Genomic DNA, 15,844 nt, shown 5'->3' with positions numbered 1-15,844 from the left:
TGCAGTTCCAACCAAATTCCTTCCTCCAAAAGGAAGGAAATCCTGGAAGGAAAACTTCCATTGGAGCTTATGGAAGCTTCCCTTCTAAAGCTAATAAGCAAGGGTATTTGGGGTGTGTGCATGCGTAGGTGCGTGCATTTAGCACAACAATGCATGCGATTTGACCCTGTGTGAACTAGTCCAGAAACCCCCTTAGTTGTGAAACACACAATTAAATTATAGCTCATATCTGGACAACTGCCTAATATCAGGATGCAAATTTCATCTCAGCAATAAGCCAGCCCAGGAAAATGGAGAAGATAAAACATAGAATTCATAACATTTCCCACACGCCCGTCTGTCAAGAAACACTGAAAAGAATAGAATAATGATCAAAGCACTAGCTATGAATAACTTTCCATATCCATACTAAAGCAACAACTATCTTAGTTTGAAAGTTCAACCTTTAGCAAAAGCAGACCCGAGAGGTGTCCCCCACCCCCCTTAGAGGCTATGCTTTGGTTAGGAAGAACACTGAATTTAGTATTCCAACAGCATATTCAGTTTCTCTGCTATATGGAAGAACAGACATCTTTATAAAAGCACTGAGCTGGGAAGAATAAAAAACCAGCATCAGTTCCTGTCCCACAGTACAAAGCAAATTGTCTTCATATTGGTTAATGGAATCTATAATGCAGTGCAGCATATTTTCTATACAAGAAGGGCTTGTTTCAGATAATACACCACCTCCTCTGAGCCCCACCCCCACCCCCATGCACGGTGAAGGAGCAAGTGCATACCATCCCACCCCATCCACGCAGCATGCTTATCCCACCTCCAAGGCTACCAGATCACATGGTTGATTCCCACATTTTATATGGGTGCATGCTGTTCAGGCCTAGGTATATTGGATTTAATGCATGCAAGCCCTATTTAAATATTATGCCCATGTGTCAGGGCTGCACAACTTCAGCCCTCCAGCTGTTTTTGGATGACAACTCCAATCATTCCCAGCCACAATGGTCAATACTGAACACTGAGCTTGCTGGGATCATATTACACCTATTCTGAAAGAGCTGCACTAGCTACCAATTTGTTTCCAGGTCCAATTCAAGATGCTGGTTTTGACCTTTAAAGCCCTTAATGGATTGTGCCCTGGATATCTGAAGGACCGCCTGCTCCCAAGGGTTTGTGCTCACTTGACAAGATCATCGGTGTGTGTGGGGGGGGGGGCTCTGCTCTGCATGCCGACGGTGAGAGAGGCTCAGTTTTCAAGCACACGGGACAGGGCCTTCTCAGTCATTGCCCCCAGGCTCTGGAATGCTCTCCTGGCTGGCATCCACTCCTAAGTCTCCTTGACAGTTTCTTTTTTTGATATTTTATTTATTTCAGACAAATCAAACACAACAAACAACTCACAGAAAAAAGAAAAGAACACACATAAGACATCTCACAACCATACATAAACTTGGACTCTACTTTCCCCCCTCTTATCATTTCATTCTAACTCAGTAACAATTAAATAATATATCTACACATTTAGATATACCTCAGAGTCAAAAATATAGAACTTGTGGCCTTGTTTACAAAGAAAAACCAAATCTTGGATGTAGCGTTAAACCATGCACCTCCTTGACAGTTTCTAGGGGGAAAGTAAAGACATGGCTCTCCACCCAGGCTTTTAAATGAAAGTATTGTTTTTACTACTGCTGCTTTGTGTTTTTAGTATCATTGTTTTTAATGGGTTATTAAATTTTTAATAGATTACAAATTATACTATAAACTGAGATAATCTGTACTTTTCTGTTTTAATTTTGCATTGTTTTAATTATATTGTAAACCGCTTTTAGATTATTTTAATCAAGAGCAGTATATAAATCAATCAATCAAACAAACAAATAAAATGGTGAGGCATACTGGGAGTTGTAGTTCAAAATCTGCAGCAGGGCCGAAGTTGTGCAGCCCTGCCATATGTGAATGTCTTGTGGCCTTGGAGGTGGGATAAGCGTGCCTGGTCAGCAGGAACAGAAAGTTAAAACTCATTTCCCTCCTACATGTAGGAGAGAGATCTGGTAGAGTATGTCCAAACTGGGCCAAGGTCAGGATTCAGTGTCAAGCTTCACTTCATATTTGCATACATAGAATGAATGATCCAGAGACCGCTTTTATAGAATACAGTATAAAATGAAGAAGATATTCCCACGATCACTATAAACCGGGCTAGGGGAGCCCAGCCTGGTTTCTATTGATCATCAGAACCACTGGGCTTGCGGGCGAGCCCGGTGGTTCCATGGCAGCTAGCCTGCCTAAAAACCCCTCCCATTAAAAGAGGTTAACGGCGTGAGGAGGGGAGACCCCAGGAAGGCACCGCGCACTTGAACGGTGCCTTCCTGGGGCTCTGGGGGCCGGAGCACAACACAGCAGTGCTCCCCTTCCCCCAACCCCCGGAGCTCCCCAGTGAGCCACGGCTGGGTGCAGGAGCACCTGACCGAAGCTGCTGCTCATCTCGGCACCCTATCTGGTCGCCCAGCGACAAATGACTGCTCATGTGTAGAGCCTCAATGGCTGCTTTATAAAGCTAATTTCAACATATACAGTGCCATTTACAAAAAAGCTTTACAGGAAACAAACAAACAAAAAGCCCAGAAAACCAGGCTGTCAAAACAAACACGTGCTGAATGTTAAGAGAGCAAACAGCTTCACAACTGGAACAGCAGGAGGGCAATTAATGCCAGTGGGAGGGAGGCCTGGAAAACCTGAAAGCTATTAAATTTAGACTTTAGTGTTTTTATTTTGAATGAGAAGTATCCTGGGGGCTCACAATTTTCTGCACACTAAGCATCAAGTGCTTCCACTGTAGACACACACGGATTAAAAAAACAAAAACATCAGTGTCTTAGCACACAGAACACAACACTTCAAAAAACCCCTCTTTATTCCATAATGCAAGTAGAAAAAACAACAAACTCAAGCTGGAGATAACTTAGAGTGGAACTTCAGTCCCAAAATGCTCCCAAATGCAAGAGATATGGAACCATTTATTTCTAGTAGCAACAACAAAATCTTCAGTTATATTTCAAACAGGGGCGTAGCAAGGTTAGAGTGGGCCCAGAGACAAGATTTTAAAACCGAAGCTCAGCTCATGAAGTAAAGAAATCTTAAATGAGGCTGAAATAGTGGTAACAAAAAGCATAGTAAAATTTATATCAATATCTATCTATCTATCTATCTATCTATCTATCTATCTATCTATCTATCTCCTATGTGCCACAATAGAACATCATCCTAAATTATTTTTAGAAAGGCTTTGTAAATTGTGGACGATGCAAGTCATTTAATAGTACTAGAGAAAGACATGCTGTTCTGGTAGCTCCAGGTCTTAACACCATGAATTTCGGAGGATGAATACAACTGAAGGAAGCCCAGGCGGGTGCGCAGCTGGGGGAGTCAGACATGTGACTTGCCTCAGTGTGTCCCCCCCCAAGGCAGTGGGCCCCCAGACAACTGTCTCCCCTTGCCATATTATAGTTACACCCCTGATTTCAAATCAAACACACAACTTCAGTAGAGTATGAGGCAGAATCTCCACTGTATCTGGCAAATGCTCCATAGCAGCAACTTGCTTTCAGAAAGCAAATGGCAGTGTAGAACACACACACACACACACACACACACACACACACACACACACACACACACTCTCCCAAAGCACCCTTTCAAGCCTGAACTTGGAAATGTTAGCTTCCACCCACTTGTTCTTTCTGCCAGCCCTCCAACCCACTCCCACATATCCTTTACTTATCCCAACAGTAGTGTGAAGGAGGACTCCTTCCCCCCTACCATTGCAGAAGAGGGCAACCAAGATGATCAGGGGCCTATCTTCCTTATGAGGCAAGGCTACAATATCTGGGCCTTTTTAAGCTTAGAAAAAAGGTAATTGAGGGGAGACATGATAAACGTCTATAAAATTATGCATGGTGTAGAGAGAGTAGAGAAAGAGAGAGTTTTTCTCCCTCTTACACAACCCTAGAACCAAAGGGTCATCCCATGAAACTGACTGCCAAGAAGTGTAGGACCGATGAAAGGAAGTACTTTTCCACACAAAGCATAATCAATCAACAGAATTTTCTGCCATAGGATGACCACCAGCGTGGATGGCTTTAAAAGAAGCTTAGACAAATTCATGGAAGACAGGTCTATCAATGGCTACTAGTCTTGATGGCTATAGGCTGCCTCCAGGGTCAGAGACAGGATGCCTCAGAATACCAGTTGCAGGGGAACAACAGCAGGAGAGAGGGAATGCCCTCACCACTTGCCTGTGAGCTTCCCAGAGACATCTGATGGGCCACTGTGGGAAACAGGATGCTGGACTAAATGGGCCTCGGGCCTGATTCAACAAGGCTGTTCTTGTTCACCACCCATTGCCCTGTTGTGTGACACTTCAAGATGAATCAGGTTTTCCCCCTTCCATCCTCAAGTTGTTCAGTGGGAAGAAAAGTACAGAGGCAGATGGCAGTGGTAGTAAGCTGGACCTGTGCACATAGGGAAATATTTGATTAGGTATTCAGATTCAGTATTTGGAGCATGTACTATTCAGTTTGCCCCCATTAATTTGTATTGAGATCTGAATCCTTGGTTGGTTGTGTGCTATTTATAGAAAGTCTAAAAGGGCCATGGAAATGTTTAGAGTTGCATCTAGCCACTTTGGAAGGGCAGTATATCAATCAATCAAATAAATAAAGTTTGGCCTTGGAGTCTTTTACCAATGGGTAAAAGTGCAGGGGCAGAAACTGGGAAAGCACAAAGCTTTCCTTAATAGTTATCAATTCCTAGTTGTTACTTACAAGTTCCTTATGTTACTCAGCAGGCTAGCTTGGATCAACTGGATGATTGGAGTGGAGAGCTAGCAAGCATGAATTTTCTCTTGTGCTAAGCAGCTTTGCCTTGGTTTGCATTTGGATGGGTGACTATATGTAAGTTATGTCTGCCGTAAGATACTTCCCTTAGGGTATGGGGCTTTTAGCTCAGTGGTAGAGCATCTGCTTTGCATACAGAAGGTCCAAGGTTCAATCCCTAGCAGCTCTGGGTAGGGCTGGGAAAGACCGTACCCAGAGTTGATATGGAGCTAGATGGGACAATAGTCTGTATAAGGCAGCTTTGTTTAACTGAAGTAATTTATTCTCCCCTCTAACTACAGTGCTCCCGAATGAACATGGCTAGCATTGCATGGATTAACCTACAGAGTAGGTAGACTATCCTTGGGTCAGGTGGTTAATTAGGATGACACTCATTTGTTCTATTCCAAAGCTATGATCTCATGGTCAGGATTCAGCATAAGTTAGTCATGACTAAGCACCATTGAAATAAATGGGAAAAGTTATTCTGTTGACCACCTTAAGTCCCAATAATTTCAATTTTTTAATATATATTTATATAGGTAGGATCTAGTCTAAGCAGAAAACGGGCTTAGGGGATTGGCAATGATTAACAATGACCCATCATTGTTACAGCTGGATCATAGGAAGCTAGCCCAGAGGATGCAGGACTGAGGCATGAATTGTCCCCTTTGATGAGCAGGGTCTGCCCTGGTTTGCATTTGAATGGAAGACTATGTGTGAGCACTGTAAGATATTCCCCTTAGGGGATGGAGCTGCTCTGGGCAGAGCACCTGCATGCTTGTATGCAGAAGGTTCTAAGTTCCCTTCCTGGCATCTCCAGATAGGGCTGAGAGAGACTCCTGCCTGAAACCTTGGAAAAACCGCTGCCAATCTGTGTAGAAATACAGAGCTAGATAGACCAAGTAGGAAGCTTCCTATGTTCTTATAATCAAGACCAGGTAGATGAGTCAAAGGTCAAGCTGGGTAGTCAGTCAGGAGTCAAAGACAACACTAAGCCAGAAGTCAGAAGCAAACAAGAGATCTGGCAGGGTGGTCAGTCAGGAACAAGGGGACAAAGTAGTAACCAAAGTTAAGGAACATGCCAGAAGTCCAGGTAAAGGTAAAGTGTGCCATCAAGTTGATTTTGACTCCTGGCGCCCACAGAGCCCTGTAGTTTTCTTTTGGTAGTACTACTACAACAAATATTTATATACCGCTTTTCAACAAAAGTTTCCAAAAGTGGTTTACATAGAGAAATGCATAAATAAGATGGCTCTCTGTCCTCAAAGGGCTCATAATCTAAAAAGAAACATAAAACAGACACCACCAACAACTACTGGAGGGATGCTGTGCAGGGGCTGGATAGGGCCAGTTGCTCTCACCCTGCTAAATAAAGAGAATCACACATTTAAAAGGTGCCTAAAAGTTAGCAGAAGATTGAGCAAACTGAGCAGACAGTAAGCAAGGGAGCAAGCAAACAAATACAAACATGGGTTTCAGACAAAATGTTCTTATACTCTTCTTGTTCAAGAAGAGAGTCAATTATAGGCCTCACTGAGCTGGGCCAAGCTAGATCTCTAAGGACTCCAGGGCTGCTACAGTGAGTCTCTTGCCACAAGGGGCAATCCCTACCCAGCTATTAATACTTAGCTAATAATTCCTATTCCAAGAATGTTTTTAAACCCTGTCTATTACTATCAGGGGTTCTCAAACTGGGTCCCCAGATGTTGTTGCATCACAACTCCCATCACCCCCATTCACAACATCTGTTCTTGTAGTCCAATGTCTGGGGACCCAAGTTTGATAACTCCTGGATTACATTGTGATAATCTATGTTATCAGCATACTGCAATTCAGTGGGAGATGAGGGAGCAAATACTTCCCCAAATGACTTGCCCTCCACCATCCAGGGCAGGACCCCTGTGATTAAAAATACACAAGAAGTGTAGTCTACCTGGGAGACTGTCTAAAAATTCAACTGCCAATATATAGTGGCCAAATTAAGGTGCCTAAACATAATAGCTCTCAGTTTCCACCCCTCTCAAACTGTGCCACATTGGGAGCAAATGTTCCTGGGCCAGTGTACCCCAAGGACCCCTTATAACAATGTTTCCACTGACCAGGTGGTGATGCATCAGTAAGCACCTAATCTGCATATTCTCAATGAAACAAACACCTATGTCACACTATAGATATATGGAATCTAATCCTCCATAGAGTGTACCTCCGCACAGGAAAAATATATCATTTGTAAACCGAACCCTAGATAAGATAAAAGATGAACATAAATTAGCTTCACAACCATACTGCTGCTATCTAATGTAGATGGGTATTTCATGTGTTGAGGTTGAATTTTCAATATATCAAGCATCCTATTACAAAAAATGTCCTACAATGATATTCTTGATTGATACTTTTGGTCTTCCATTTTATTTAATAGCATCTTTTGCCAAAAAGTTCCTATCTCAACTAAATTTAATTCTACACAGTCGTAACAGATAAAAATGTGCTTCAAGTAATCAATAGAGAGAGTTATGACATTAAATACCATTCTCTGACTACACATAAATCTTTGACGATTGTTCATGCACACATTCAGTGGAGTTAAAGCTCGAGCAGCCCTTTCACATTAAAAATGTTAGATTAACCCAATAAAGGCCTTGACATCTTTTTCTCTGGTCACTTTAGAACATGATTAAACCAGCCAAGAGAATTTTTGGAGCAAGGCAAGAGATAAGCCTTTGAAAAGAACCATGAAAATTCTATAAGCATGAAAACCAATCTAGTTGGTTTCAGTTAAAAAGCCTTATCTTTCTGGGAAGGGCATATCCAGCCAGGCAAGAATAGTTTTTAGAACTAGGTCTGAATCCATTTCTCTACACAATGGCAGACAAGAATACAATCTTTATTCTATTTTCTGGAATCTTTCTTGTTATATCAAACAGTCTCTGACCCACCAGCAGAATGAAATCCACAATGTTAAGTGTAAGAGCCCTTAAAATGTTGCTATAAAACACAGCACAAGGTTTTTATCAACTGTTACATCGGTAGCAATCTACAGAGGTTAGGCACTATATCACAAAACTCAGAATAAAATAAATATGAAATGAGCAACAATTATATTGGCTTCCCAAAGGCATCTGGTGGTCCACTGTCTGAAACAGGATGCTGAACTAGATAGGCCTTGGGCCTGATCCAGCAGGGCTGTTCTTAATGCAACTGCTCTTTATAGCCACAAAATCAATAGCTGTACACATTTAGATTTAATGTCCTTTACCTTAGTGATCACATCTAAATACCATCATTTAATACTAAATTGCATATTTGGGTGCCTTTAAATGCCAGTTGCAGGAGAGCAACAGCAAGAGAGAGGGCATGCCTGTGAGCTTCTCAGAGGCATATGGTGGGTCACTCTGTGAAGCAGGATGCTGGACTAGATAGGCCTGCAGCCTGACCCAACAGGGCTGTTCTTATATGTTCTTATCTATATCTTTAATATGTTTGGTGCATCATTGCACTAATGTATCATTCTATCCTTCCAAGTTGTAGAGAATGGTAGAGTTAGCCATCTGGGTTACTGTAATGGGACTATTACCAGATAATCAGAGGATGGTCAGAGACTCAACAAAAGAGCATTAATGTCTGACAGTTGGAAACCCCTCCCCTACCTTTGGAAGGTGACACCTTCAGTTAGTAGGAAGCACACACATGCATGTATGCAAACATGCATGCACACTTGCAGTTTGAAACCAAGCACAGAATTCTGAAAATTTTGAGCTGAATAGCTAGACTGGAAGCCATGTGGGGGCTGTAGAGGTCACTGTGGATCTATGGCACTTTGATGATGACTCTGTGGTTTTGCTGCCTGATCTAGGAATCTATTTGTTTTACTTGTATATTTGTAAATAAAATGCATATGACAAAGTTGTCAGTAGTTTCAAGTGCTCTGCCATCCAAAAGAAACTTAGCCTTGTTGTGCTGCCTTTGGACTTGCTGCTTTGAGGAATGGGAAGTGCAGGATGCAGGCACATACAAGAACCCCTGTACAGTCCGATCCTTGCAGGAATCTGATTCAGGAATCTGAATCATGTTGTGTTTTATCTGAAGAGCTGGATCTATCCTTGGGTCAGGATATGTCTGCCATGCTCAGAGAATTTTCATCTAAAGCAGGGCTGCACAACTTTAGTCTTCCTGCATAGGAAGGATTGGTTCTGCAAAGGAAGGATTGTTATAGCTGGGTCATGGGCAGCTAGCCTGGAAGATGCAGGACTGAGGGACCAGGACCAGTTAGATGAGTCTAAGGTCAAGCTGGGTAGTCAGTCAGGAGCAAAGGACAACAGTAAACCAGAGGTCAAAAGCAAACAAAGGATTAGATTTCAGTACAGAGGTGAGCTTTTCTGATAGGTAACATTTTCTGATGGACAGGCCTATAATTTTTCATCTGTCTGTCAGGTTTCAGTATCGGGTAAGGGCACTGGCTACAAATGGAGACCAAACATTCTCTTTTCTTGCCAACTCTCCAGGCATTTCACAGTACTTCAAATTTCCCTTAATCAACACCATTGTACAGAGGCGTAACTATAGGGGGGCAGGGGGGGCACGTGCCCCGGGCGCCATCTTTTCTGGTCACGTGGGGGGCGCCGCCATGACCAATTTTTTAAAAATTTTTTTGTTAATACAAATGTTTCCTGCTCAGTGCAGCAGCGCTGCAGCAGTCAAGGAAGCGCGTCGGTGCCCCCTTCCCCATGAGCGGTCCCTTCCACGCCGCCTGCGCCCCCCCCCCATTGCTTTGCTGGCACCTGGCGGCCAGTCAGTGGCCTGGCTTGGCGGTGGCGGCGGGCGCTTGTGAGGAAAAACCTAAGTATAATGTAGTATGTTGGGAGGGGGGCAGGGGGCGCCATTTCAGTGCTTACCCCGGGCGCCGTTTTCCCTAGTTACGCCTCTGCCATTGTAGTTTCCCCCTCTTTATATTTCAGAGTTATTTGGGTTTCAAACACCACAAGCAACAAAATCTGATGCTTTTTTGTAGAATTGTTTTGCTCCCATTTTGAAGAATCTAATAAAATCTGACAGGAATTGTGGGCAGAAGAAAAGGAAGGTGCTTCCTTTATGAGCATTCTCAGTTGCAAAGGGTAAGAACATCTGACAGGCTAAGGAGAAAATTCACTATGCAAGCCTTGCATCAGCCACCTCAGTGACCTCTTCCAGAAGGGAAATAAAGCAGTGGAGGCACCTGCACAGCTTTCACCTTCATAGCTGCTGCATTATAGAGAATATTATATCCATTATTCTTGGGGGGATATTTTATTTATTTATTTAACGTATTTGTATAATGCCCAAAACACAAGTCTCTGGGCATTTTACAACAAACCATTAAAATAAATAAATGAATAAAAGGTTAAAACATTACAACAATTTAAAATTTAAAATGTTAAAACTGTTAAAAATCATCAAACTATTAAAACATGGATATGGAGTTTAATTATCAAAAGGGAGGCTGTGAGTGCAGGCCCCAGATCTTTCAAGTACACAGCAACGCCCCTGCTTATAACACTGAAGAAGTCTGCACATCATAACAAGTAATAGCAATTGCTGCTCTGTAAAGGTACATCCTCTGTAAAGATACCTCTGTAAAGGTACATCCCTTCTTGAGCTCCTGGGCAATATCACTGTGCATTATTGCACCACCACAGAGTTCTCTTCATTTTGTCATGCTTGCTATTCTTCAGGCTAAATAACAGAGCCAGTTGGGGTTCCAAAATCCAGACTATTAGGTAGCAACATAAAGGTTGAGAAACAAATCAGTATGGTTATACTAGGCATGAAAACAAAGACAAGGAGGAAAACGGGAACAGAAGTAACAATGGATCTGGTGGTCAAAAGAGCATTTTCACAGTGCTTTGATCTTCCCCATCAAGTACGGGTAAAATTTGGGCAGGGCCAGAAGATTACAGGTAATTCCTGGAAAGATCCATATCTTGCTTCCTATTCTTAAAGGCCAAGTTGAAGACAGATCATCCTGGAGAGAATTTATCTAATGTGGTCCCTAAGAGTTGACACCGACTTGACGACACTTAATCAATCAATCATCATTCTTAAGGAACACAAAAGTAGCTCCTTCTCCTTAACATTTGGAGCAGAACCACATGATTGCAATGGATTGTCAGTATTCATGTGTACATGGCAAATTTATTTATTTATGAATTATTTGCCAGGAGTGCAAACACCACTCAACTCCCTTTATGCAAGCTCACAGGAAAAGGTGGCTTGCCTCATGCCTAAGAGCCATGCTGTATCTGCTCCAAGTCTCCAGAAACTTGATATGGAGGAGTTCTAACTCACACCCAGTGCCCTGGGCAACAAATTCACCATTTAAAAAAAATATGGAAGAACAAACTGCAAACCCAGGGCAACACTGTAGTACTTAACACTAAATGGTACAATACCAAGTATCATCCATCTTTCCATATACTGTATCTACCCTTGAGTGCTCTCCTTGGATGAACTCATTGCTTTTAAAAGCAGGTTTCACTTCATCTCCTGCATTTGTATTCTTTGGGCATCTGATTCCGACTGGCCTTTTCTTTTCTCTGTTGTTCTGCTGTGTCAGGGAGGATAGACTTTGCCGCTGACAGCAGGACACAACCTTCTGCTCATGCCTCTCATATGCACACAGTGTACACTGCAGCTGCAGGGTTACCTCAGATCAACTTTTAACAAAATGCTGCAGAGGGACCAAACCAAGAGGGGCACAAATATACTGAATGCACCACATTGGAAGAGAAGGAGCCAGTTGAGTCCCTTGAACAATCACAAATACTAAGAGCCTCAGCTTTTAAGCATGCAGATGCAGAGCTCTCTGGCTCCGGCTGCTTTCCTTCCTCATTAGGGACATTAGCTGAAGTGTCCACTTACTGCTATGACAAGAAAAACCACAGACGTGCCCAGATTAGCAAGCCTTTTCTCAGGTACCAATTGCTATGCTTTGCATTTCATCAGAGAAACAATTCCTGAAATTGCATGTACACAAACATATTTTCTCTTCCATTATCCCTTACCAACTTTCACTACTTACTGCTCTTCCAGGCATATGGCAACTCTGTAAACCCCAATCCTGTTTAAGATTCAGTTTGCTTACCTCATTGTCAGGAGGCTGTTTTTTAGCTGTTTCCCTCAAATACAAAGCAATCTTATATTTAACTAAGACTTTATTCCAGGAATAACTCCATTTCCTCCTTCTCCTTTGCCTTCCTTTTTTCATTCTGACTCCACCCCCCACATTTTCTACAGGATCCCCACTGGGACAAACTTCTGATCAAGAAAATATAAAGGACTGCTTGATAGAACACACCCCCAGAGGCGTATATAGGGAAAATAGCACCTAGGGCAAGCACTGAAATTGCGCCCCCTGTCCAAACATCTGACACCCATCTTTCAGATAACTTTACCATAATATCAGCTCAAAAATACAAGTCAAGCTTGTTAATCTTTTAATATTTCAAAAACTATTTGGCAGTTGACGTAACCAGACCAAAAAATGCTGGAAAACTACAAATTTCAGTATGCTGGGGGTCATGAAATACCCAAATACAATGTGGAGGTATACTTGGAAAACTAAACAGAAGTGCCCGTCTAATTCTCTACTGTGCATTGTAGCATCACTATTACATACGTTTTAAAAATAAATGGAGAATTTGACTTTTCCCAGATACTCTGAAAACAATTAAAGGATATGCAGAGTAAACTGTGTCACCACTTGGAATATATTCTAGTATTTCAGAAAGACAGTTAAAATGAGAGAAAGAGAGCAAGAAACTCCCAGTGGGCCTTAATACTAAGGATTTCACACTGATTCAAAGACAAACTCACCATTAGTAGCCATATTATTAAGACATCACATTTAACTCACTTATCACAAGAAGCAAAGTAAGAGCAAATGAATACAATCCTAGCTCATAAGCTTCAGCTCAGTATTCACAAGCCCTGATTCTCTGTACATAGTGCCAAACTGAATATGTGTACAGTGATTTATATTATATTAAATTTTTAAAAAATGTTTTACCTGTAGCCCCTTTGGGGCGCTTCATATAGGCCATGGCGGGGGGATCTGCGAAGGTTACGCCTCCCCCCACGGGCCTCTAGGGCCTCGCAGGGACCATTTGAGCATGTGCGGTAGCCATTTTTAAAATAATTGTGTGTTTTTTAAAATGGCGGCTGAAAACAAAATGGCCACTGTGCATGATCAAATGGCCTCTGTGAGGCCTGGCATGGCCTAGGGCCTCACAGAGGCCATTTGAGCATGTGTGGTGGCCATTTTGTTTTTGGCAGCCATTTAAAAAAAATTTAATTTTAAAAAATTGCGCCCCCCTTCAAGTGGCGCCCAGGGCATATGCCCTGCCTGCCCTACCCTAGATACGCCTCTGCACATCCCTTCCCTTTATAACAATTAATAGATTGAAATTTGGTGACAAAGTCTTGAATTCTTTTAGGTGTTCTCCAGTCATGCCCACTTCTCCTAATTCTTGAGATCTCTGGCACAGGAACTGTTATTGATTTGTTTAGTAAAGTTGGCAAACTCACAGGTTACATTTAAGGCACACAAAGCTGGGACATATTGATCAATAGATCACGAGGCAGTTGGGATCTAGAATAGAACTTGTAACGTTCAGCAATCATAATCAAAGTAGGGTTGAAATGATCATCTAAGGCATCAAGAGCAGCTTCATAAGGGTTGGCATCCCCTTCCAAGCTGGTAGGAAGTGGCAAATGAGTATATATTATTTGGCCTTCTAGGCTCAGGCAGTGAAGCAATATAGCCTTCTGCTTTGCAGGAATAAAATCAGGGGTCTGTATAGTGAGGCTGTAATTGCTGAAATAAGTTTTCCATTGTTTCCAGGGAAGAGCAGGTTCTCCTGGGGTGGACAAGAAAAAAGGTGGTGGTGGGTTATGAGCCATGCTGCAATGGGCATCCAGTGAACAACAGAGTCCAGGATTGATAAGGAAAGAGTACCTTCAAGGGTTGTGCAGATCAGGAAGCTGGAGAAACAAGCAGCAATAGTAATAGTAAAATGCAGCAGTTCAAGAATGTAGGTCCAGTGATGCAATGAAATGAAGATGTAGAAACCTTAATATGCTTTGTAGGCTCACAAACATAGCTGGTTCAAAATCTCAACAACAAATGTTTTATAGCTGCTTCACTTGTAAATACAAAGCAATCTTATGTTTGTTTAACTAAGACTTTATTCATAAAAGACTTCATTTTCTCCTTCTGCTTTCCCTCCCTTTTCTGAGTACCAGTTGCAAGGGAGTAATGGCAGGTGAGAGGGCACGCCCTCAACTCCTGTCTGTGGCTTCCAGCAGCATCTGGTGGGCCACTGTGCGAAACAGGATGCTGGACTAGATGGGCCTTGGGCCTGATCCAGCAGGGCTGTTCTTATGTTTTCTGACTCCACCCCATACACTCTCTACAGGATCCCCACTGGGACAAACTTTTAATCAACAAAACATGAAGGACTGCTAGACAGAATACAACAGGGGCTTGAGGGGATGTGAGGGGCATTAGCGAGCAGTAGGAAAATGATCTGTAACATGCATTTTGTCTGCATTGGCACTAAGGAGGAAGATATCCAGGGAGGGGACAGAAAGCAGACAGGACTGTGAAGGATTTGCAGGGCTGGCTATAGAGCCAAAAGAATGGGCACAATGGCGCAAGGAGACACAAAAACAAGCAGGTTCAGGGATGCAAAACTTGGGGTCAGGCATTGTTAGTCGACTAACATGCAGGTTTTTTTTATGTTCCACATCAAGACGCTGGGCTTGGAAAGATGACAGAGGACTCTGCACCTTCCTTAATATACTCAGGCTTTGAACTTCCAATGTCAGTGTCAGAACAGGAAAGGCAAGACCCAGATTCAAATTCCTGCTCAGCCATGAAGCCTACTAAGTCTGTTTCATACGTGACAGCAAAGAAAAGTTAAACGTGGCCGAGGCTGGAACTCCAGTATGCCTGAATGTGCAAAACCGCAGTTACGGACAGAAAGAGACCTCCAGTTCGCCTTGCCAAACTCCAAATCGAACCTTCGGTTATCTCTAAAGTTCACTGTCAAGACCTGAGGTTTTCCCGCCAAAGTGTTACATTTTACTCCTGGCACAGCTTTTCAAACCACCACGATTGAGGCAGTAGCACAGACCCACCCGAGGATGTGGCTGCTCCAAGCCTTCGGGACTTCTCGCTGGCCGAGAACCCACATACTTGCCTAGGATCTCTGCTGGTCCCGATTCCTATGTGTTTTTACTCAGAAATAAGCTCCAATGGAATCAATTGACTTACTTTCTAGTAATTTATTCCAAGCTTTGCTCTGCTTCCCCACTTTGGTGGGAATGAGAGCAAGGCGGCAGAGGGAGAAAACAAATGCCCATGAAAGGGAGGGAAAGAAATGGTTGTTTAACTATACAAGTGACAGAGTGCTCATAGGGAAAAAAGACTGTCCTGTCAAGTCAGCGTTGACTCCTGGCGACCACAGAGCCATGTGGTTTTCTTGGTAGAATACAGAAGTGGTTTACGATTGCCTTTCTCCCGCGCAGTATGAAATTATGCCTTTGCTGTTGTCACTGAAGTGAGCACCCACCTCCAGCACCTTCCTATATCGCTGCTGCCTGACTGTCCTTATCAGACACCTATATTCAGAACCAGCAAGTCACTTGCCAGAAATTGCCAGGACTTGCTCCTCCTAGCTTTGGCTTCAGAATTCTCGGTGCATCAACTTGGTTATGCCCTTAGCTAACTTTTCCTTAGTTATTTTCCTGGAGATTATGAGGATTTTGAACAGTAATTACTCAAAAATCACTAGACTGATGTTTTTCAAACCAGCAAAAGGCACCAGTCCAGAATAGACCAAAATTTTGGGGGAATGCTAAAAAGATATTAAACTTTTTTTAAAAAAATATTATATGTGGTGGAAAACATGACCAACACTTTGAAATCTCTT

At 42.6% G+C, this 15,844-nt stretch overlaps 1 protein-coding gene across 6 annotated transcripts in view; it reads right to left on the bottom strand.

Moving 5' to 3' along the window:
- SUSD4 (sushi domain containing 4) overlaps nt 1-15,844 on the bottom strand; it is a 175,695-nt gene that overhangs the window by 88,121 nt on the left and 71,730 nt on the right. Inside the window, exon 1 of one of the 6 annotated variants that reach the window (XM_053308323.1) lies at nt 11,995-12,130. The exons of the other annotated variants lie outside the window; for them this stretch is intronic. The gene's annotated coding sequence lies outside the window, so the exon portion shown is untranslated. Of the gene's footprint in view, nt 1-11,994; nt 12,131-15,844 lie in introns of those variants that run through there. 6 annotated transcript variants of the gene reach the window in all.

Source organism: Hemicordylus capensis, chromosome 1 (genome assembly GCF_027244095.1).
Source record: "Hemicordylus capensis ecotype Gifberg chromosome 1, rHemCap1.1.pri, whole genome shotgun sequence".
Lineage (NCBI taxonomy): Eukaryota > Metazoa > Chordata > Lepidosauria > Squamata > Cordylidae > Hemicordylus > Hemicordylus capensis.
The sequence above is the reverse complement of the archived record's forward strand: the minus strand, read 5'-3'. Positions and strand labels throughout refer to the sequence as shown.